This window comes from Dendrobates tinctorius, unplaced genomic scaffold (assembly GCF_039654945.1).
Source record: "Dendrobates tinctorius isolate UK_male_01 unplaced genomic scaffold, ASM3965494v1 ptg000455l, whole genome shotgun sequence".
Taxonomy (NCBI): domain Eukaryota; kingdom Metazoa; phylum Chordata; class Amphibia; order Anura; family Dendrobatidae; genus Dendrobates; species Dendrobates tinctorius.
This window is the reverse complement of record NW_027362117.1, coordinates 2627942-2649432: the sequence shown is the minus strand read 5'-3', so window position 1 is coordinate 2649432 and position 21491 is coordinate 2627942. Positions and strand designations below refer to the sequence as shown.

The following is a 21491-nucleotide window of genomic DNA, read 5'->3' as shown; positions in this document are numbered from 1 at the left end:
CAAGCCATCAGACAAAGAAGAACTGCTGACATGTGTGTCCCAGGAGCGGCATAAGGTCACCCAAAAGCCGTGTGAGAGACTGGTGGAAAGCAGCCAAGACGCAGGAAAGCTGTGATTAACAATCATGGGGATCCCACAGAATATTGATCTCTGAACTCTTCCTGAGGTAAAACATTAGTATTGTTGTTTCTAAATGATTATGAACTTGTTTTCTTAGCATTATGTGAGGTCTACAAGCACTCTGCATTTTTTTTGTTCTTTTGACCATTTCTCATTTTCTGAAAATAAATACAAAACTTAGTGCTTGGAAATTCGGAGACCTGTTGTCAGCAGTTTATAGAATAAAAGAACAATTAATACTTTACTCAAAAATATAAAGAGAAAAATCAAACAAACTGAAAATTTTGCAGTGATCTCTTAACTTTTGCCAGAGCTGTATATTGTATAGATCTCACGAAAGTGCTCCTACAGTATATGGCAGGTCAAGTGATGCACCAGCAGTGTAAAGAATGGCGGATCTCATCGTCAGCACAGTACAATATGGAGATTCTCCATAGTTCCTTTGCCAGGAAACCTTAAACAATGAGCAAAAGCGAAAGCAAATCCAGCCAGTGTTCTCCACATGGACACATTTTACCCGCACTGATAACTGATACACTGTAACAAACAGATGGGCGTTGCTTATGTGTTCGGATCAGACTGGATACAAGTGCAGCAAACACTCAGCTGTGACAAGTAATTGCAGAATCTTATGTTAGATGGAAAATATAATGTTGCACATAAGAGAGTGGACACGTTGGGTGAATCTGATGGACCCATCAATGAGGTGGTTGGCATTGGTGCAGGTGTTCTGTATTCTCCCCGTCGTCCCCAGATATTTCGGTGCATTTTTTTTTATAACATTTCAGCGCAACATGTGACTTTTATGCTAAAAAGGAGCAAAACGAGTTAAACACAAAAGTAAAAAAAGCCATTCTGATTTTGCGCAAAATTCCCGAATCGCGTGCAACATTTGTAAAAATTTGGAGCAAAAAATCGTCAATGAACATCACAAGGCAAAAAAGAAAAGTGACGTAAGAAAGCGCAGAAGTGATGAGCCGGGGCCTTGGTGGAGAGAATCCTGGTGGCCGCGGCTCCTCCCGCTCTCCAGATTTCCGCTGTTTTTGAACGCTCTCGCTCTCCCTCCTCAATGCTCTTTTTTTCTCACTCTTCACAGCAGCTGAGAGGTGAAATTGGTAATTGTGTTCACTTGTCGCAATTGTCGCTGTGACTAGATGCGAGTTTAGGGGTGTGAGGCACAAGAAAAGAGCACTCGCCGTCATCTGCGGCAGGATCTCTGCACGGCGGGGCAATTAGGGAGATGCAGAGGTCCAGCCTTCCCCCAGGAGATACCCCAACTCCTGCATCAATGACCAACCCTGCACCTTCTCACATTACATCACTAGCGCCATCCCATGGGTCCACATCATAACTGCAGCCACGAACTTTCTGATATGTTCTTGTGATATGTGCACAAGTGTGTTACACCCAGACACTAAAAACCCAATTGGATCTAGTCTCAGTCACACAGCTGAGGGTTTGCTACAATTGTATCCCACACAAGCCTCTGTGATATAAACACATCGGCACGGATCGCTCAGGGACGCCGTGAAATATGTGGTGGATATTTTACATTACATGCAAACTTCTCTGTAGGTTTTCAGCCTCTGGATTGGGGCCGACATATCACTGGTGCAAAAGGTAAAGGATTGACAAGGCATGTTGGGAGTTGTAGTCTTTCCTCACTCTGTGCGCTGCCATTGCCAGCAGGGGTTAAGTGACGGATGTTGCTGCTGTGACTGCGGCTGATGTGTGGTTGTGTCAGCTCTCGCTGGCAGACGAGGTGCGACACTCATTTGTATGCCTCGCAACGGATTGTTCCTCAACTCTTGTGAAAAAAAAAAACAAAAAACGCCACACTCACCGGATTTAGGTGCGTCGGGTTCAGGAAGTCGGAGCGGTTCATGAATATGGGAATCTCATTAACTCCTCATTGTAAATCTGTCAGATCACAAGCGGGGGCCACGAACCAGGAGACGGCTGTCAGCATGTGGATGGTGTGACGGCGACCCCGGCGGAGGGTCTGCGGTGCACAGCGGGTCACTGATGACGGGGCTGTAAAGCAAGAAAAGAAGATTTAATATCAGAAATAAAGACATGGACACTGATGATTTCCAAAGATGGAGACGTCTGAGCTCCATGGCCTCCATCAAGGGAAATCTCTGCCCAAATCTGAGCCCCATATTGTGACCCGCAGAATACTGCTCCATACAATGGCAAAAAGTCTGGACATGTTGGCGTTATTCTGATTCGTGGTCGCCGTACATCACTAGTCACAATGTCACCCCTTCACCTGCATTACGCAGCAGTGGAGCAGTGGCGAGTCGCCATGTTTAGCCGAGTTACCTGTGTCGTGGCCAGTGTCCGGGTATCCGCATCCTGACATGTAAGTGTTATGGCAGTAGCTGGGCTGGGTCACTGGTGGGACGGGGTCAGGGGCCGCGTCACTGGTGGGATGGAGGTCAGAGGCTGCGTCACTGGCGGGACGGAGGTCAGAGCCGCATCTCTGGTGGGACAGAGGCCGCGTTACTGGCAGGACGGAGGTCAGAGGCCACGTCACTGGCGGGACGGAGGTCAGAGGCTGAGTCACTGGTGGGACAGAGGTCAGAGGCCGCGTCACTGGCGGGACGGAGGTCAGAGGCTGAGTCACTGGCGGGACGGAGGTCAGAGGATGAGTCACTGGTGGGACGGAGGTCAGAGGCTGAGTCACTGGTGGGACGGAGGTCAGAGGCTGAGTCACTGGTGGGACGAAAAGTGCTCCCATAAACTGACACAAAAGAAGTGGGATTACTAATCGAAATACCCCAAGAATTTAACAATGATCTTTATTTTTGTTTGTGCCTTTTTAAATGGAAGAGTCATATATTCTGCAAAATGTCACAACATGTGCACAAGGCAGGACAGAGGAACATCTGAGCAAAAAAATTAGGGCTTTTTAAAAAAATATGTATTTTATGAATCAATTAAAACTTCTGGAAAAGCCACACTAAAGGAAAAATAAGGACATTAACGAAACATCAAAAGACAACTTTAAAATAAAAAGTTCTCTAATAGAGATTTAATCACTCAAAAAAAAAAAAGGTGGAATGGTGGCTGTGAGGATTTAACCCCTTATGGTTGGTATCTAGATTTCCACTTTCTCCATCAGGAAAGTTTAATAAAATCGTGATAATCACGGATCAGTTTAACCTGGAGTTTATCTGCTGATGATAACGCTCCTTAATCCAGAGCGGCTTCACCAGGAGAGATGATATATGGAGATCAGACCTCCGCGTGTTATGGAAATCCAGCGCTCACAAATGATTTGTAAATCTCTCGGCTCCGATTCTCAACAAATGAAACAAGTTTATACGAGCGACCGCAGAGTCCGTGAGCTCCCAAAATGTCTGCAGCGACGCGCCGAGCCTTCCAAATCAACTGTCTATTATTACCAATACCCGATCATTAAAGGGGCCTCTCCATTGAGAATCTGCTGCATGCTGGGATACAATGTATCACTCATTGATAGTATGTAAATAGAAGAATGCACAGATTGCAGGCGACGCCTCTATCCCCCCTTGTGCCACATATGGCCCCATCCCATTAGTCTGCAGAGTACTTTAGTGGTTGGAGCAGCGGTTTTTGTTTCAGGTCCCAAAGTGGAAATTTCCGCCATTGCCAGCGGCTACAGAGATCAGGTCGCTCACCTGCACAGAAACCTACAAAACCACTTCCCTGCTCACCCCCAACCTACCTCCGTCCCTCCGTCATGTATTACAGTCGTGACTGTGACATTGGAGGTCCAGGATGTCCACATGACAGCCCACATACACCTTCGATGTGAGGAGTACAGGAAAACCATGGAGTAGTGTGTGTGTGTGTTCGTCTATACAGGTGGCGGACCATAGACTGTGTGGTGGCAATTTTTGGGCACTGCTTCAATATACTTGCAGTATTTTTGCCTGTTGGTTGGATTTCTTATATACCCCAATGCGCCCACAGACCGTGATCGGGCCCAATATTGGGATATTGTGGAATCACGATTACAGTTCACATGTAACATGGAAATAGGACATTCGGCAAAGTTGTCGCTATCCTGTTGCAATTCATTCTGCGGAATTTCACCATAGAGCCCAGTGGTCTTCATTGCTCAGACAATTCCCAAAGCTCTTAGACGAGTGATAAAAGAAATTTCTGCAGCCAACTGTATATATAATGGCTGCAGCCAGCACTGGGGACATGTACAAGGTAGCAGCTGTTATCCTGGTGTAGGATTCATTGTCACTTGCTATAGATGAGTCCCGTGCGTCACTCTGCTGTCCGTGGGCCACCCTGCATCACTCCGCTGGACCCTGCACCACCCTGCTGTCCCCTGCACCAGCCTGCGTCACTCTGCTGTCCCTTGCACCACTCTGCTTTCCCTGCACCACCCTGCTGTCCCCTGCGCCACCCTGCACCACTCTGCTGTCCCCTGCGCCACCCTGCGCCACTCTGCTTTCCCTGCACCACCCTGCTGTCCCCTGTGTCACTACTGTCCCCTGCGCCACCCTGCATCACCCTGCTGTTCCCTGCACCAATCTGCTGTCCCCTGCACCACTCTGCTGTCCCCTGCACCACCCTGCGCCACTCTGCTTTCCCTGCACCACCCTGCGCCACCCTGCTGTCCCCTGTGTCACTACTGTCCCCTGCGCCACCCTGCTGTTCCCTGCACCAATCTGCTGTCCCCTGCACCACTCTGCTGTCCCCTGTGCCACCCTGCTGTAACCTGCGCCACCCTGCTACAATGTGGTAAGTGGATGTTCTCTTTTTGGTAACTTTATCAGTGCAGAAAAATCACAATGTTTCAGCCATGCAGGGCCTTTATCAAGCATATGTCTATTTCTATAGCTTCCCTTTGTAATGTCCCCGCAGTCAGGGCCACATTGTGGTGTGGATTCCATTCTCCTATCAGGGGTCATCAGTCTAATATTTGGTGGAGTTCTGCTTTATAGTTGGCAGCAGTAAATGACTGGTCACGTAATTCCCAGGTTCATGTATCACTGGACGATAGGTCAGGCGCTCAGAGGATGACAAACATCAGCCGCTCTATAAAGGTCGGAACATGGCGCCACTGAACATGTGACATTATGTCAAGCCTTGTGTTGACGTTTGGATTTACAGTAAATGTCAGCGCTGTCCCTTTAAAAAGGTGTAGAATTGTCCTTTATTAAGCTCATAAACAATCTACATACAGCCTGACCTCTACAAAGACAAAAGCCCCCACAACGAAAACCTCCTCAGAAAAGTCTCGAGTTATTCTCTTACATCAGCCATTGCTAAAGGATCCCCAATACAAGATGTAAGACAACTGACCAAGCCCCGATATCAATGGGACTGTGTATGGCGACACCCCACCCTCACGCAATGGCTATTCAGGGAAACAATAAAGCATGCTGTAGTGGTCTGTGGGAGGACCGAGGGGTCTGGAGGGAATAGAGGAGCCTGGAGGGGACACAGGCATCTGAGGGGTTAAGATAGAGGAGCCTGGCGGGGACAAATAAATCTGGAGGGGACAGAGGATTCTAAAGGACGGACAGATAAGTCTGGAGGAGAAGGAAGGACACAAGGGTCTGGAGGAGGAGGAGGAAAGACACAAGGATCTGGAGGAGGAGAAGGAAGGACACAAGGGTCTGGAGGAGGAGAAGGAAGGACACAAGGGTCTGGAGGAGGAGGAAGGACACAAGGGTCTGGAGGAGGAGGAAGGACACAAGGGTCTGGAGGAGGAGGAAGGACACAAGGGTCTGGAGGAGGGTCTGGAGAAGGAGGAAGGACACAAGGGTCTGGAAGAGGAAGGACACAAGGATCTGGAGGAGGAGGAGGAAAGACACAAGGGTCTGGAGGAGGAGAAGGAAGGACACAAGGGTCTGGAGGAGGAGGAAGGACACAAGGGTCTGGAGAAGGAGGAAGGACACAAGGGTCTGGAGAAGGAGGAAGGACACAAGGGTCTGGAGAAGGAGGAAGGACACAAGGGTCTGGAGAAGGAGGAAGGACACAAAGGTCTGGAGAAGGAGGAAGGACAAAAGGGTCGGGATGAGGATGAAGGGCCCAGAGGTCTAAACAAGGACAAAGGAGTCTGGAGGAGGAAGGCAGAGGGGGTTTGAGGCAGGGGTACAGAGGGGTCTGTAGGAAGAGGGCATAAGGGTCTAGAGGAAGCGGGTAGAGGGGTCTGGAGGACGAAGAGGAGTACAGAAGGGTCTGAACAAGGACAGAGAAGTCCGTTTGTTGCAGGGCAAGGAAAAGGCTGCATGGGTAGCATTCGCGTTAGTGGTAACTAATTTTTGGGAAACTCAAGAGCAGATAACTATGAAGAGTTGGTGTAAAATCTCCTTAAAACATATAAGGATCTTGGATGTAACATCCTTGAAAACTCATTTCTTACATTCGCATCTAGGCTTTTTCCAACAAACTACGGAGCAACGAACGACGAGCGCGGGGAGAGATTTCACCAAGATATTGCGGCTATGGAGGAAAGATATCAAGGAAAATGGAATCATCAATGCAGCAGATTACTGCTGGACAATTGTAAGAGATGATCCAATGCAGGAGGACAAGAGACAAGCGTTATGGTAAATTATATTTATACTTTGCTTACTATTTAGACAATTTAATGTACTTCTATATCTTTGATCATTTGTATTGTAGTATTAGCTTTATAAGTGTTATTCATAAAAACAATAACACAGGGCGCTGTCTCTGATATAGCGGTGTCTGTGTGCTAAGTTTTCTTTGTTACAGAAGGCATAGAAAGCTGGGGACAATCAGTGTCAGGGAATTCAGCAGTTTTCAGAATATAAGATCGTGTTATTCCCAACTAAAGAACTTTCTTTGTTAAGAAAAGCGGGAATGGCTGGAATCTGAGACCAGACAAGAATTATACACTGACAGACGCTCGCTCTGTTTTATGTTCTTATCGCCGATGCATTGATTTATTAATTTGGACAAATAATGGCAGATTGGAGATCATTTGTATCTCAACCCAAATTAGCTCTCCTTGGAAGTGGTTACTGCGACACAAGGAAAAAAAAAAGTCGTCACTGAATGCGGAGCAAATGTTGTAGAGCAATTTCTGTAACTGTTTATAATTTGCATAGTATTTAGATGTTTTACTTATTGGAATTGTTGCCAAGTTTCCTGTCAATAAATATCAGAAAATTGACAAAAATATTTAGCATTTTTGTATTTGCAAAAATAATAAATGTTTCAGAGTGCTGAAACTTTCCTGCATTAATTCTATGGAGCAGTAAAAGGAAAACTCTGATATCATAGAAACAAGAGACAACTAAAGATTGTTATTGTTAGACTGGAATTCAGGAAGTGAAATCGACTATTTCTCAATGATTTTCATAACTGAACCTGACAACTTCTGAAAATACATAGAACAGAGGAATTATCGGGTGAATGAGCTGTGACGGGGATCATCCTGACGTGTGATGGGGAGTTTCTCTTGCTTTTATCTGTCTTTTTCTGACCTGCTCTCAGGTGATTTACGACCACAAACCACATCAAAGTTGAACGTGCAGGAAAAAAGCCTTTAAAATACAAATGTGGCAAACTTTGTAATGAAACCTAATAACAAAAATTATTTTGTAGCCCAAAATATATGCATGTAAGTAAAGAAAAAACTAGGGGGGAGTGTATAATGTGATAATTATGGCAGATATTCCAGGTGTAAGAGTGATGCCCCCCCATGTCCTGGGATATTGTGCAGGTGAATTCCTGGTCTGGCGCCTCCTCCTCTCATTTGATGACCTTTACAGATGGTTCCATGACCCGCGCCGCCTGTGCAGTGCGGGGAACGCTGTGATGGCTTCCTAGTAATGTATGGAAAGGACGGTTATATGCTTTGCATATCTGAGTACTATGAGACTATGCTGCAAAATAAAGGATCCTGGCAACACCCGCGAGCGCAAGACTAATGCTAAGTGCTTCATAAATCTTGGTAGACCATTACTCCTGCTTCCGTGCCACTGCCGGTCACCGGGAGCCATCCACAGCCGTGCCAGCTGAGAGGAGACGTTATTGCAAGCCGCTGTCCATGTGAGGGGCAAATATCAAAACTGAGGCGTCCAGTGAGGGATCTAGACACAAACATAAAGCGGCACCCCATAACTAAGAATAATACAGGATGCAGACAATGCAAGAAATAGCGGGCGATTGTGTAATGTATATGTGATCCGTGACCAGAAGGAAAAGGTATTCTCCTCTGCTTACAAAAAGATGGAAATAACGCCATAGACTGGAGAATGGCAGAGCACACCACACCCAGTCCCACAGACCATCACTACTGATACATTGTAACAACCGGTGTATTCCCAGCAGGTGCCTGAAACCTGGCAACATTGATACTTGGCGTCACTTCTGTTGCATATGGTAAAGAATTGCACTGAATCTGTAAAACTCAGGATGCTATACTGTGGCTCCATATGGGATCCAATTCTACAATTTTATTTTCAGGCTTCAATAGACTAAAAATGGACTAAAATTTAGAAGAAACTAGTGAACGCTGACTTTTTGTTTTATTTGGTGTGGATCCGGTCTATAAAAAAAAAAAGAACATGCTCATCTGTACAGTCCCATTGAAAGAAATGGCCGGAGTAAGCCTCCCAACCCCCTGGAGGAGGCATGGGCAGAGGCCAACATGACGGGGGGTTGGCAGTTAGTGAGGGAAGGGGAAGGGTTAAAGGGGAGGGGGAGCTTGGGGGTATGTAAGGCAGGGTCCGGGGGGAGCCCGCCCTCTGTTACTGTCGACCCAGCTTCTGAGCAGTTCCCCAGCTTACCAGGATGTCGGTGGACCAGGCCTGGAACAACTGCGGGCGGCAGCGGCGGGGCAGCCTCCTGGCTGGCTGCAGGCGCGGGTCGCCGGCCTGCTTCGTCGAGCGCCGGGGCAGGCCGAGGTGAGAGAGCAGAGGCCCCGGCGGGCGCGGCCTCCAGAGCGGCTGTCCCCCGACAGCGCTCCCCGGGCCTCGCGTCGCCGCCAGAGACCCTCCCGGGACCCTCCAGGCCGCGCGACGCAGCCTTCCCCGTCTGGGGGTGCGCGGCCTGGGAGGAATCTAGACAGGCGGCGAGGCCCTGCGGCGGCGTCTGGCCCCTCGCCCCGGGGCAGGAAGGGGGCGGGGCCGTCGCGCGCCCGACTTCCGGTGGCACCAGGTCCTGCGGGGGGCCGCGGCGGTGCTGGACGAGCCGCGCGGCCTGCCTCGGCGGGCGCTTCAGCCGGGAACAGAGGGGCGGCCTGCCAGGCGGCAGGGCCGAGCCGGACCGCGTCCCCCGGCGGTGGGGGGGAACTCGATGTAACGGGGGGGCGCTGCTGCGGTTCCCCTGCAGTGGCGCTTGCCCCTGATCCCTTGAGAAGGTGCCACGGCCGTATGGCTGCAGCGGGACCGGAGGGCAGCCCGGCGGAGGCGGTGCCGGCTGCCAGAAGACTGGAGCGGAGGACACTGTCGGGCTCCCAGTTGCCGTGTGGGGCTCTGAGCGACGAGGTGCCTCGCGATGGCTTGGCCGACTCGACTTTCGGTGGGGGGAGGCAGGAGCCTTCCTTTGTGGTGGTGTCGCTGCCCAGTTCGGTCGGAGGGTTTCGGCCTCCCACTCCGGCTCAGTCTGCAGCGGTGTTCGGGCCGCAACAAAGTGGCGGTGACTTCGCCGCCGGGAGGCGCGAGGTCCACGAGGCGTCAACGTCAGGGGATCCAGGATTTCCGGCTGGAGGGTACACAGCCCCCTCGTAGCCCGGTGAGTATGCGTCTATGTCCCCTGTTTGTCACCCGTTGTCTTCATCGGCGGTGGTAGTGGGCCACTTAGCAGAGTCCGGGGGCGGTGGGGTTGAGGCTGGTTTTAGCAGTTCAGGGTCGGCTGGGGGAGTAGGTGATATGTTGGCGGATGTGCGTGGTTTGCTGTTACGTTTGGAGCAGGGTTTGGTGGGGTCGTCGCCGGTAGCAGCGTGGGTTGGGCCACAGGGTGGCGGGTTGACGGGTCAGGGCGCGGCTGCGTCGGTCCCTTGTGTTAGTACGCCGGTGTCAGTGTCGGTGCAAACTGAGAAAGAAAAGGAGTGTCGCGTGCATCTGGATGATCGGGCGCGTGGCGAGGTGTATGTGTGTTTTGAGGGTCCGTTGGGAGCTCATTTGAAGAAGGAGGTGAAAGAGCGGATTTGGAAGGATGAATACGTAGAGATATTTTCGCTATTGCCTCTTGCGAAGTTTAATTTGGACAAAAGTAAGAAAGAGGATAGCAAAAAGGAAGAGGAGGAAAAGCGGAGGTGGCGCTTGATTCCTCAGACATTTGTAAATTGGCAGCAGGCATTCGCTATTTTGGCGAGTGTTATCGGGGAACAGGCCCCTGATAATTGCTCCGCGTTATTTTGTTATTTGGATGCTATCGGGGAGGCTTATAGAGTTTACGGCGGTCAGGCGTGGCTGCGGTACGACGAGCAGTTTCGTCAGAGGAAAGCTGTGCGTCCGGCTATCCGATGGGACCAAAAAGACATCGGCTTGTGGATGCGTGTGATAGCGCAAAATAAATCTGGAAGCTCCTTTCATGGGGGGGCTGGAAGCACCAGCCAGAATAGCGGCACTGCCGGCTCTACGGGTGGCGGGGGTCAAGGGCAGTCGGGAACGCACAAGGCGGGTCTTTGCTGGCAGTTTAATGACGGCCAGTGCAAGTTTGGGGCCAACTGTAAATTTAAACACCTTTGCTCCACCTGCAACGGTACTTCACATGGGGCTTCAAAGTGTTTTAAAAAAGGGAAGTCCAAATCCGGCGGGGGTAATTCTCAAGGGGGAGACTCCAGTGAATCTGGAAAGGATGGTCCCTTATCTAAATAGATACCCTGATAGGGTAGGTGCGGGGCTGTTGTATTCCGGTTTTCAGGAGGGTTTTCGGATTCCGGATCCTCCGTTTGAAATCCCGTTTGTTTTGAAAAATTTGCGCTCTGCTTTGGAACATCCGTCAGTTGTTTCGGAGAAGATCCAAAAAGAAGTTTCATTGGGGCGCATGGCGGGCCCTTTCGTGTCTCCTCCTTTTCCGAATTTGGTTGTTTCCCCGTTGGGGGTGGTTCCGAAGAAGGAGTCCAATAAGTTTCGGCTCATTCAGCATTTGTCTTACCCACGGGGTAGGTCGGTTAACGACGGTATTGATCCAGAGATTTGTTCGGTGGTATACTCTTCATTTGATGAAGCAGCCAGTTGGGTCCGGAAATGTGGGCGCGGGGCCCTGATGGCTAAGACTGATGTCGAATCCGCTTTTAGTTTGCTTCCGGTTCACCCAGATAGTGTGAGGTTGTTGGGCTGTTTTTGGGAAGACAGGTTTTTTGTTGATAGGTGTTTACCTATGGGTTGTTCTTTGTCTTGTGCGTATTTTGAGGCTTTTAGTTCGTTTCTTGAGTGGGTTGTGTGCGACGTCTCCGGTTGCGATTCAATAGTTCATTATTTGTACGATTTTCTGTGCATTGGCCCAGCGGATTCTTCACGTTGTTCTAGGATTTTGAAAGCGATTGAGTGGGTGGCGGATCGGTTCGGGGTTCCGCTGGTGCCTGGGAAAACTGAGGGCCCCAGTACGTGTTTGCGTTTTCTGGGGATTGTCATCGATACTGTTGAATGGGAATTTCGGTTGCCGGAGGACAAGCTTGATGATTTGAGGTCTGAGGTGGTTCGGGCACGCCGGTTGCGGAAAATATCGTTGCGGGACCTTCAGTCGCTGTTGGGAAAGCTTAACTTCGCTTGTCGGGTGATGCCGATGGGTCGGGTTTTTTCACGTAGGCTGGCTAGCGCTACTTCGGGGGTTCGGGCTCCTCATCATTTTGTGAGATTGTCGGCGGAGCTCAGGGCCGATTTGGTGGTTTGGGAGTCCTTTTTGGAGAAGTACAACGGTCGTTCGTTGGTAATGGCTGATGTGGTCTGCAACGATGCTTTGGATTTGTTTACGGATGCTGCAGGCGGATTCGGTTTTGGGGCTTATTTTGGCGGGCAATGGTGTGCCGCTCAGTGGCCTGCTACTTGGGTTTCGGCGGGGTTGGTGCGTAACATCGCGTTGTTGGAGATTTTTTCCGATTCTGGTGGCTGTTCATTTGTGGGGTCAGGAGTTTCGGAATCGGCGTGTTCGTTTCAATTGCGACAACATGGGGGTTGTGAGTGCGATTAATGGTCTTACTGCATCGTCCCCTCCAGTGGTCAGAGTTTTGCAGAAGTTGGTGCTAGTATGTTTATCCTTGAATGCGCATGTGACGGCGGCGCATGTGACGGCGACGCATGTGCTCGGGGTGAAGAACGAGATAGCTGACTCTCTCGCTCGCTTACAGTGGGATCGTTTTCGTTCCTTGGCCCCGGAGGCAGAGTTCGAGGGTCTGATTTGTCCGGAGGAATTGTGGAGGGTGGCTTACGAGCCGCAGAGTCACTGATCGTATCGTCTTTGGCACCAAAAACCTGGGAGGCCTACCGGAATGTGTGGTGTGCGTGGGAAGAGGTCCTTACGGCTGACTCCACCAGTGGTGTCAGGCTTGAGCAAGAGGGTTTGTTGCTGTCATGGTTGGGGCAGGGCGCAAACGAAGGTTGGTCTCGGGCAAAGGTGTCACGTTTGTTGGCCGGATTGTCTTTCGGTTTTCGATTGCGCGGATGCAAGGATTTGACAAAAACGTTTTTGGTAAGACAGGCGGCGAAAGGTTTTCACCGCTTTCGGGGGGGGGGGTGATTTAAGTCGGCCAGTGTCGTTTAATATGCTTGAGGAATTGGGTCTGGTTTTGGAATCGGTATGCGCGGATGGTTATGAGGTTGCGTTGTTTCGTCTGGCTTTTTCCTTTGCATTTTTTGGGGCGCTGCGGATTGGGGAACTCGTGTCTCCCAATAAAGAGTCGGTGGGCGGGTTGTTAGCCAGGGATGTGATTTTGACCGCTCAGGGCGTCGAATTTTGGCTGCGTAGGTCGAAAACGGACCAGTCAGGGAATGGCCGTCGAGTTGTGTTGGGGGTTGTCTCTGGTTCCGGTATGTGCCCGGTTCAGTGTTTACGTGGATTTTGGGACCTTCGTCCTAGTCTGGGTGGATCTTTGTTGTGTCACGCAGATGGTGGGAGTCTGTCTCGGTATCAGTTTGGTGCGGTGTTCAAGAAGTCAATTCGGGGTTTGGGATTGGATGATTCTAGGATTGCTTCGCATTCTTTTCGGATTGGTGCGGCGACTGAGGCAGCTGGGCGTGGTTTAGGTCCCTCTCTCATTCAGCGTATCGGAGGGTGGAGGTCTAATCGTTATCGCAGTTATGTTCGGCCTTAGGGCGTGCGGAAGGCGCGTACGGTTTGGCACGGTTCATGGGGTTGTCTTGATATTACAAGTGTTGGAGCGTTTTTCTTAGCGATAGGTTCTGTGAGTGTCGTTTTGTGTTTTCAGGTTTGGGACCTTTGCTGGTCTGGATATTTGGTCACTCCTTTGTTTACTGGGGAGCGGTGAGAGCCGATGTCAGGACCGACGGCAGACAGTCGGGAATTTCCAGATCGTCGGCGGTGGTGTGGTGGATCGGTTTTCGGGGCCTGGTGTGGCGTCGGGTGTTGCCGGAAATTCACGAGTGTGTTCGGTTGGACCGGGCACCAGATGTTCTCGTTATTCATGCTGGGGGTAATGATCTGGCTGTCCGTCCCTTCCGGGAATTGATCAAGGACATTAAGCAAGATTGCTTGAGGTTGTGGGTGACTTATCGGGAAGTCACGATTGTGTGGTCGGAGATCGTGCCACGCAGGCGTTGGCGGTCCATGCGATCGTTGGAGAAGGTCAACCGGGCCAGGATCAAGGTTAACAGAGCGGTGTCCGCTTTTATAGTTAAAAATGGGGGAGTGGCTGTGCGACATTTCGATTTGGAGAAGGGTGAGGGCGATTACTGGTTGGCGGACGGGATTCACTTGAATGCAGTGGGATCCGATATTTGGGCCCTCGCCCTTCAGGAGGGTATAGAGAAGGCTGTCGCTTGGCGGGGTGTGGGGGTCTCGGGTCATTGAGGTGTTCAAAGGCCCCTCGTTGTGGCGGTTTTGGGGGAGGGGGAGTCCTTGAAGTCGGTGGAAATTGGTTTGGGAGACTCTCTGGGTAGGGTCTCCTTCGTTTAATGGTATGCTGGTCGTGATCTGGTGAAAGGTGGATGGGGAGTTTTCCGTCGGAAGAGGGCGGATCCCCAAGGAGTTTGTGGACAACATCTATTGGTGTGCTGGTGCTCCCGAGCCAGTGGGGTAACGGCTGGGAGCAAATGGTTGGGGGTTGTCCACGATATTTGGAATATTTCACCACGATCTTGTGGCTTCAAGGACTTCTCCTTCCAGGGGTTAAAATTCATCATGTTGTTTATGATACAGTGTTTATGGTTTGTGTTTTGTTATAATAAAAGGCTGCTGTGGCCATAAAATTCCAAAAGAAATACTGGTGTCTGTGTATTAGTTGGCGCCAAGGTGGGGGTGGTCATTTTATGGTCACGGTGGGGTTTTGGGGGTAAGTCAAGATGCTTGATATCCCCTTACGAGGTAAATACTTGACAATACCAACGTCATGACATTAGTCTGTCTGATGTCAGCTTTTTGACGGACAGAGAGAAACCACGGTCGTGTGAACTCGGCCTAACTCTCTTGATTCTGTTGTGCATTTATCATAAGGTTCTAGAAATTATCAATGGAATCAAAGACCCCGATTCATCATTGGTGATTTACGGAGGTCACTTTTAGGTTTCTATATTCATCTGGGCTATTGATTTCTGAAATAAAATTAAAATGAAGGCGTCTCCTTTTTTTGCGACTTTTTAAATCCAAAAGTCCCAAAATCCATTAAAAAGTCAGATCTACACCAAGCTGAATAATCCTCCAGAAACCTTACTGCAGGCAGTGACTGGAGCGAGACGCAGCAAGAAAAAAAGGAACATCTGGTACAAAGTCGACTTTTATGAATCTTTCTAAAAACATCTGGATGAGCAAAGTTTTCGAAGAGAAATAACAAAAATAATAAATAAAAAGACTAAGGCTATGTTCACACGTTGCTTTTTTGCTGCTTTTTTTCCTACAGTCAAAACCTGATCTCTTGGCAGTAAAAAGGCTGCAGAGAAAGTACGGCAGGTTTTGCTGCATTTTTCGGGATCCCAAGCTCAGCTTTCCATCCACCATACAAGCATGAACAATGTGTTTTGCCACCAATGCAAGACGTATGTGAAAGCATAAAACATTTTTGAAAAAAAGGGACATTTGATCAAATTATTTACCAGAAGCAGTGACTATTCTGAACAAAAAAAGTTCACAGGATTTCAATGAAAAAAAAAAATACACAATTGTAAGTGTAAAAACCGCAGGGGGGCTGAATTGGTCGGGAATAGTTTACCGAAGACATTTTGTAGGTCGGCCAATGTTTACTTCACGTATCAGTAATTTAATTAAATTGTACTAATCCTGACTGCCATTCTCAGGTGAGGAGACCAAGACATTATGGTTTAAACTTGGGAAAAGACAATTTTAAAAATGGTGCAAAACATACATAGTATTAGGTGCAAATACTAAAGCCACTAAAATGGAGCAAATTACTCCAAAAAAGTTGAACAACAGAGAAGATGAATCGGGAGCAAAGTGTCTGTGACGTTCAGCATTTCACAGCTGCTTCTGTCCCTGGCCTCATGTTTTGCAGCCGTTTCTTTCTGCAGATAAAACCTAAGAAGAACACAATGAGCTTATACCCCCTAGTAAGTGAGTGAATAGTAATAGTGGATATGAACAACATAGGGAACTTAGTTTTGTCTCTTAAATGGCCACAGTGTGACCGTGCTCCTAAGCTTTGCTCATATACTAACTTATGCTCCAAGTTCATTTCTTTGGTTTTTCTTTCTGCAGATGTTGGAAAGTTATGGGGCAAGGTGGAGAATTATGGGGACCTTAACAGAAATGTAATAAAAAAGTATGTGGTGGAATCAGCAAGATATAATAAAGAGAAGATTATTGGGAGCAGACGATCCTGGTCCAGATTTTGTTCTTCACTCACCTGCTGCATTTCCATTAAAGTATAATGAATCGACCTATAAAGTCTATTCTATCGCTGCCACCATGCGCTCCTCCGTATTGGAGACCACCATGCCCTCCTCCGTATCGGTGACCACCATGCGTTCCTCCGTATCGGTGACCACCATGCGTTCCTCCGTATCGGTGACCACCATGCGTTCCTCCGTATCGGTGACCACCATGCGTTCCTCCGTATCGGTGACCACCATGCGTTCCTCCGTATCGGTGACCACCATGCGTTCCTCCGTATCGGTGACCACCATGCGTTCCTCCGTATCGGTGACCACCATGCGTTCCTCTATATCGGTGACCACCATGCGTTCCTCTATATCGGTGACCACCATGCGTTCCTCTATATCGGTGACCACCATGCGTTCCTCTATATCGGTGACCACCATGCGTTCCTCTATATCGGTGACCACCATGCGTTCCTCTATATCGGTGACCACCATGCGTTCCTCTATATCGGTGACCACCATGCGTTCCTCTATATCGGTGACCACCATGCGTTCCTCTATATCGGTGACCACCATGCGTTCCTCTATATCGGTGACCACCATGCGTTCCTCTATATCGGTGACCACCATGCGTTCCTCTATATCGGTGACCACCATGCGTTCCTCTATATCGGTGACCACCATGCGTTCCTCTATATCGGTGACCACCATGCGTTCCTCTATATCGGTGACCACCATGCGTTCCTCTATATCGGTGACCACCATGCGTTCCTCTATATCGGTGACCACCATGCGTTCCTCTATATCGGTGACCACCATGCGTTCCTCTATATCGGTGACCACCATGCGTTCCTCTATATCGGTGACCGCCATGCGTTCCTCTATATCGGTGACCGCCATGCGTTCCTCTATATCGGTGACCGCCATGCGTTCCTCTATATCGGTGACCGCCATGCGTTCCTCTATATCGGTGACCGCCATGCGTTCCTCTATATCGGTGACCGCCATGCGTTCCTCTATATCGGTGACCGCCATGCGTTCCTCTATATCGGTGACCGCCATGCGTTCCTCTATATCGGTGACCGCCATGCGTTCCTCTATATCGGTGACCGCCATGCGTTCCTCTATATCGGTGACCGCCATGCGTTCCTCTATATCGGTGACCACCATGCGTTCCTCCGTATTGGTGACCATCCTTCGTTCCTCCATAATCGGTGACCACCATGCGTTCCTCCGTATTGGTGACCATCCTTCGTTCCTCCATAATCGGTGACCACCATGCGTTCCTCCATATCGGTGACCACCATGTGTTCCTCCATATCGGTGACCACATAGGAGTCTGGAGTTGGGTGATGGCCGACTCCTAATAATACTGCCAGTCCTGGAAAGTTGGGTGACAATGAGGGAGGAAACCATACTTCTCAACTTCCAGGAAAGTTTTTTTCTCTTTGGCCATGCCTCTTCGATGGAACATGATGGCGTCATATATAGCAAAACTTCCAGAAGTTGCTTCTTTCTGTGGGATTTCGGGGGCTTTTTAAGTGCCTGGAGGAGTTGCCCATTCTTTCGGGAGTCCTTGCGGTGTACTCCTTTTTCCTGGCGTTGATAAAAACAACGATGTTGAGTGCAGAGGTAGCAGCTGTATGCAAGCACATTTCATTATCCAAAAAGTCTGATTATCTGGAAACTAGTGGGCCGAGCTGTTATTGGAACCGAGTCGGTCATCCATCAGGCGACACAAGGAGGTCATATGCCAGGTAGCCGTGCGGCCAGTGGGCCATTCTCCAAGCTCTGCTCCAATTTACTGGGGAAAAAAGATGGATTGCGGTCTCTGTGGCTGCGAGGGAAGTGGAGACCCGGAGAGCTCAGATAATTATGAAGTATTTGACTTTCTCGGGTTTCCAGTCTGTAGAAGGGAAAACAAGCGCCAACGGCAGAGACATAAATCTATTTCTGTGACCTTCCATCAGCCGAGGGGTGGAGGGCACTTTATATATATATCTATCTTTTATATTAGATGGGCGAGAGGTGCAGGAGCCTGAGGCGGACCCATGGAGAGGGTAAAAGGGCGAGAGATCCCAGACTAAAACCGTCCGGAGATACCACGGAGGTCGTGAATCAGAAATGTCATCTCTGTGATTTGTGCTGTGAATTGCCCCAAACATAAAATACGATGCACCATTTAGAACCAATCTGATACAATTTACACTAATAATTGGCCCCCTGGGGCGGCGCAGCCATAAATGTCATGTCACTTTGAATTTGACACAATATTGCGATTATAATGGAGCACATTTTATACGATCTGGTGACACATGCGCTCACGTTTTACACAATGGTGGACTTACATCACACATTTTGCACCATTTGGCATCCCGCATTGACTTTCCGCTGCGTCTCCCTCCTCTGATCTCATCGTACAGAAGATTTCATTAGCGGCACCTTTGCTCAACGTTGACCTTTAATATGACACATACTGCGCAGGTGAGAGGACGCGCCCCTGGAATTATAATCGTCGGATTCTCTTCACCATTTATATGGCTGCCGAGGAAATGAACAATAATAGCAGCGGCGTCATCCTCCGAACATGAGCGACTGGGAGAAATGATTCCACAGAAATTATCTATCATAACAGAGATGTTTCCAGACACCTATTTATTTATCAAGCGGGGAAGGATTTCTCCCGGGAGCTGCGCGCAGCGATCACGGCTGCAACAATTTACAATTGTTACAATGTAACAAGAAAGTAAACAATGAGCTGCAGATACAGAAGGGCCAGGGTCTAATTACATCAGATTGGAACTTGGGGTATGACTTTTTTTTTTGGTAGATTTGGAAAGGATCCGCTACAAAAACCGACTGAAAAACCGCTCCAAAGAATCTTCCTATTCATTTATATGAAAAGTGACTCGCTGTTCACACCTGCAGGCTTTTGAGCATCTTTTAGCCCAGAAACACCAAACTGTTACACAAAGTGTGCGAACCGTTCTTCAGGCGATTTCTGCTTGGAATAAGCTTCATACTTTACAATAAAAATGGAAAGGCAAAAAGACACTTAAGCAGTAAGCATCCTTTGGAGAGTTATGTCAGCGTTTAGCCCCCTTAGGCCATGTGCACACGTTGCGGATTCTGCTGCGGATCAGCAGCGTTTCAGGCTCTGCGGGTCCGCAGCAGATTTAGGTGCGTTGTACAGTACCATTGTTTTCAATGGTAAACTGAAAAACGCTGTGCACATGCTGCGGATTTTTCCGCGCGGATTTGCTGTGGGTTCAAATCCGCAGCATGTCAATTCTTTGTGCGGATTCCGCAGCGGTTTCGCACCTTCTCCATTGTCCAGGTGTCAAACTGCAGGGCTAAACTGCAGGCTAATCCGCAGGTCTTTTGACCTGAGATTTTACCTGTGGATTTTTCCAAATCCGCGCTGAAAAATCCACAGTACCAAAATCTACATGTGCACATAGCCTAAGGTGTTGCCCCCCCCAAAAAAAAAAAAAAAAAATCTGTAAAAGAAATGTCTCATCCCACCTAAAAATAAAAAGCATATGAAAAAGCCGGCAAAACCCGCTCCACAAAATGCACAAAGAGTCGCTTGAGGAAACAGCAGTTTCCACTTTAAAAAAAATCAAGTGGTCGGTTTCCATGATGACACCCACTGTTGTACAGGCCAGGCCCCATTGTAGATAAAACTCCTGTAAGGCAGAAACAACGTTTGATAATAATGGAAACTCTATTATATAAACATTGTATAATAACGTTTTTAGTAATCTCTTTCTTTCAGGTCTTCCATGATATTATTTTTTTAACATGTCAGGGAATGGAAACCCTCTTAATACATCTAGAGGCTGACGACCCCCGGTCCCCTCATGTGAGGGGTTTGCCACACTTCTATCCAATCAACACATTCTCCTATACTCATCAGAAACACAAGGGTCTCTCATGTGCTGATATTTTGCTACATTGTATCGAGCCCCTTTAGATGAATCCTAACCCTGCAATCAGGGCTGGTAAGTGCAATCTTTTATCCTCTGTTATCAGCCGTAGGTGAAGATGATCTTAGTAGCAGCTGCACATCCCTGCCGCTGTTCAGGGTTTGTGGAAAGCTGGGTTACCAGTGAAGTGGGCGCTGCAATGGTGCCAGAACTGGGGTCCTGGAGCAGTTGTCCCCCTCATATTTGGGGTCTGGAGGTCAGGTAGTGCTGTGCAGATCACCCAGCGGGAATCCACTCCAGGTTAGGATTGCTCTGTAAGTGGGCGCCGTAAATTATAAAACGAGTGAATGTCTTTTATTTTAACACCCACTTATCTCCTCCGTACAGAGGCCGCCGGGTCCCTGCGAGTTCTGATCCGTATCTCGGCGGACACACAGTATCAGGTAAGCACTGGAGTGTAATAATTATTACAGACCTGGGCCGTGTCTAATGGAGGGGGCGAGAGAGACATGGGGCGAAAACATCACCATAATGACGAGCGCTGCAGAAATTAGCGGAGCTGGGAGAAGACTGCAGCAATTACAGCCAGGAAGGACGGGTGTGAGGGAAAAACGAGACGCAGCTCCTCCAAAAGACCGCGACAAATGGATCGCCAGCCAGAGTCCATTAGCGCAGGAAGATCTGGTAAGACCCCCTCCTCCATCCCCGGATTCCTCAGTCTGATTTTTTTCCTTTAAGTACATTTACCTAATATTTAATTTATAAATAATTCCCAGGTGACCCCGGCAATAAAGGGCTGAGGGCGGCAGACAGGAATAGGAGGCTGCACAACGTTTTCCTAAATACGCCGGACGCTCACCACGTGGAGGCTCCTCTAATGGTGCCACCGAGGAACGCCCCACAATACCCCAGCCCCTGCAAGGGTTAAAGGCGGGGTGCTGCAAGGGTTAGAGGCGGGATACTGCAAGGGTTAAAGGCAGGATAGTGCAAGGGTTAATGGTGGGGTACTGCACGGGTTAGAAGCGGGATTCCGCAAGGGTTAAAAGCAGGGTGCTGCAAGGGTTAAAGGCGGGGTACTGCAAGGGTTAAAGGCAGGATAGTGCAAGGGTTAAAGGCGGGATTCTGCAAGGGTTAAAGGCAAGATAGTGCAAGGGTTAAAGGCGGGATACTGCAAGCCAAACTTCTGAAACTTTTTGATAAAGTATTATTACTATTATTTATTTTTTAAGCTCCGCTCGATGTGAAGTCATGGGTTTTCTTTCGGAGGGGATTTTTTGAAGTCCGTTTTTCTTGCGGCTGTGTTGCCGTTATTGGCTACATCTGCTGTGCGTTATTATATTACACTTCTATCTGTAGATTTTACTGCATTTTTTACTGTGTGAGTGACCTGGAATGAAATGGGGGGGGGGGGGGGGGAAGTGCATGTCATAAATATGGCTAAATATATGTCAGTGGTGGAGACCCGGCTCTTCTGAGCAGTACAAGATAAAAATGACCAACCTGC

At 48.9% G+C, this 21491-nt stretch overlaps 1 protein-coding gene across 5 annotated transcripts in view; it reads right to left on the bottom strand.

The window, feature by feature from the left end:
• The window catches only part of LOC141077484 (contactin-4-like), a 271638-nt gene that overhangs the window by 213619 nt on the left and 36528 nt on the right, over positions 1-21491 (bottom strand). For all 5 annotated transcript variants that reach the window (XR_012227573.1, XM_073564449.1, XM_073564445.1 and 2 more), the window contains exon 3: positions 1964-2154. The gene's annotated coding sequence lies outside the window, so the exon portion shown is untranslated. The remainder of the gene's footprint in view (positions 1-1963; positions 2155-21491) is intronic.